This window comes from Camelus dromedarius, chromosome 8 (assembly GCF_036321535.1).
Source record: "Camelus dromedarius isolate mCamDro1 chromosome 8, mCamDro1.pat, whole genome shotgun sequence".
NCBI lineage: Eukaryota > Metazoa > Chordata > Mammalia > Artiodactyla > Camelidae > Camelus > Camelus dromedarius.
This window is the reverse complement of record NC_087443.1, coordinates 72,922,360-72,925,354: the sequence shown is the minus strand read 5'-3', so window position 1 is coordinate 72,925,354 and position 2,995 is coordinate 72,922,360. Positions and strand designations below refer to the sequence as shown.

Here is a 2,995-nt window from a genome sequence, read left to right as displayed (position 1 = left end):
TGGAGGTACTGGGGATTGAACCCAGGACCTCATGCTTGTTAAGCATGTACTCTACCACTGAACTATACCCTACCCCCATAATGGCTTTTTAAATTCTACCACAACCCTGTGGATAAAGACACAGAAACACATATTGTTTAAGGAACATGTCCAGTGTGTCACAGCCTGGATGGATGTGGTGGGGTCAAGACTTGTAAGACATGCTCTCTAAATGCTATGGTTTGACTGTTTATGTTCCCCTCTAAAATCATATATTGAAAACCTAATCCCCAAAGGAGGACGCGATTAGGACATGGGGGTCTTCAGGAGGTGATTCGTTCATGACAGTGGGGCCCCCATCAAGAATTAGGGCCCTTATGCAAGAGACCCAAAGAGATCGCTAATCTGCAACCTGGAAGAAGGTTCTCACCAGAACCCAATCATACTGGCAGCCTGATCTTGGATTTCTAGCCTCCAGAACTGTGAGAAATAAATGTTTGTTGTTTATAACCCATCAGGTCTATGACATTTTGTTATAGCAGCATAAACAGAAATCGAACCACAGAGCTCCACTGCCCTGGAGCAGGGAGCCAGAGGCCAACTGGCATAGCACTGAGTATGCTGGGAAGGGTCTGGGCTCGGAGGTAGGGCCCTGGGTTCCTGTTCGTGCTCTAACACACCCAGTCACATCTGCTGATCCTCTTAGGCTGGATCGTATTTCCCCAAACTTTAGTCCTCTGGGTACCGCCTTCATAATGCCCTTCTCATAGTGAAGCATTCACTCACTTCTTTACTCAAGTGTACTTATTTTCAAAAATCAAATCAAATCACTGCTGTCAGTGACAAATCGGTGTCCCATGTCCTGTACGAAGGATGGAAACATGACCTGATTATCTCTGACTCAGGTTCTCTTGCTTCCCCACATCTCTCAACCTGAGGTCTCTCTTTTCAATAAAGGAGAGAAGGTAGAGACAGTGTGATGCCAGCACTAAACTGAGGTGTTAGGGGCTGAATCGTGTCCCCCTGAAATTTATATGTTAAAGTTCCAACCGCCGGGATGTCAGCATGTGACTATTTAGAAAAAGGGTCTTTAAAGAGGTGATTAAGTTAAAATGAGGCCATTAGGGTGGGGCCTGGTCCAATCTGACTGGTGTCCTTTTAAGAAGAGATTAGGACACAGACACACGCAGAGGGAAGGCCAAGTGATGACACAGGAAGGAGACAGCTGTCTGCAAGCCAAGGAGAGAGGACTCAGAAGGAACCAACCTGCAGATACCTTGCTCGGGGACTTCCAGCCTCCAGAGCAATGAGAAAATTAATTTCTGTTGTTTGAGCCACAGGCTCTGTGGGACTGTGCGTGGCAGTCCTAGCAGACTAATACAGGCTTTCCCTGCAAAGTAACCAGAAAGATTAAAAAATAAATGGAAAAGAAATCACTTTTCTAGAATGTTGACTTATGTTGTTTAACTCTGTGTCTGAGCAGCATCCCAAAGCATTTCCTATGTTGTGGAAACAGTGCCCATCTGGTTCAGGGGTCCCCAACTTCCCTAAGGGGGGACCTTATACTCTTCATTTCACCGTCAAGTGGGGAGGGGCAAAAGTCCAGTGCGGGGGTGGCATCACTCAGCCCCCTAAGGGACAAGGGACAAGTGGTGACTGCGGGTCAGCTGGGACTGACTTTACGCCATGGCCTCCTCACCTCTCCCACCTTCAGGTCTACGAGCCTCATCGGCCCCTCCCCCTGCGCCTTTACATCAGGTGAGAACTGTGCTTTGTCAAAGTTTTCCTTGGAAACCGCTCCCCCCAAGAAGGCGCCATGTTGAAGACCCACCGGTCTGGCTTCCCTCCAGGGTGGGACAGACTCCTGGCTCTGAGGACAAGTGCTAACCCAGCAGCCACATCTGCGGAGGGACAGGGGTGGGTGGAATGTGCAGGTCTTTAAACAGCAGAACTACACGCAGCGGCAAGATGTCCTTGTGCAGCGGGGCCTGAGACCAGCTGCTCAGACTCCCGGCCCCGCTCAGGCTCACGCGGGGCGTCTGCTCCCCGCGGGGGGCCATGCGTGGAATTGTCTCAGCTACTGGAAAGGTCGCTTCTCGCTCTCGAGTGGGTGGAGCTGAATCTCTATACTAAGCGAGCCTCTGCGTGGCCTCGTACTCGAGACTCTCGGTGCAGGGGTTCCTTTCCCCGAGTCCGGCCCTCAGGCACACCATGGCCTCCCTTTCCCCGGGTGGCCTCCCGGGGCTCCAGCCCGCCGCCGCCGCCTCTCCTGAGGCCTCCCCGCCCCATCGGCCACAAACCCCGCAGTTATAGGCCATGACCCTCTGGGGCTGGGCCCCCTCAGCGGGTCTGTTCCCTCAGCCACCACCACCCTTTCAATTCCCTCGCTCTCTTTCCTTTTACATATCTGGGGAAAACAATACTTTTTTTGATTTGGTTGATAGTCCTGTTAAAAACAAAATAAAGGCCTGTTATTCTGGCTGCGGTCCGGCTGGCGGCTCGATAAGGACTGTCACCTCCCTGGTCTGTTTTTGCTGGAGGCAGAGGAGGGGTGGAAGGTGGACAGGAATTGAGGGGAAGTGCTTCCAAACCCCTGGGACAGAGGAGGGATCGGGGACTTCCGGCCTCAGGGGCCATGCGTATCCACCTCATAATGATCTCCCACGTGGTGTGCAGGATCCAGCAAATACAGCCTGTGAGAGCCAATCATGTGCATGTCTTCCCAGCTTCACATTCAGGGAAGTCACACGGGTAGTGTGACGTCAGCCACGGTGGGCACATTTACACCACAGAAATCGGCGAAAGCTATAATCAGGGCTTTTCACCCTCCTCCCCTCAGAGCCTGTTGTTAAACATTTACCAGCACAGCCCTGTCCCAGGGCAGTCCCAGGCAGGGGTGGTCTCTGATACAGCTGAAGACCATCAGGGGCTCTGGGCAGGTAAGTGACAGAACCTTGAATTCCTGGTCTCTGATTGTTTCCTTTGTCAATCAATCAGTGGATATAGACACATAGAG

The 2,995-nt window shown here is 51.8% G+C and overlaps 1 non-coding gene across 1 annotated transcript; it reads right to left on the bottom strand.

The window, feature by feature from the left end:
• Window positions 1-77, bottom strand: TRNAV-AAC (transfer RNA valine (anticodon AAC)). The gene has a single exon. It is a non-coding gene; the product is annotated as a tRNA-Val (tRNA).
• Window positions 78-2,995: the final 2,918 nt, after the last annotated feature.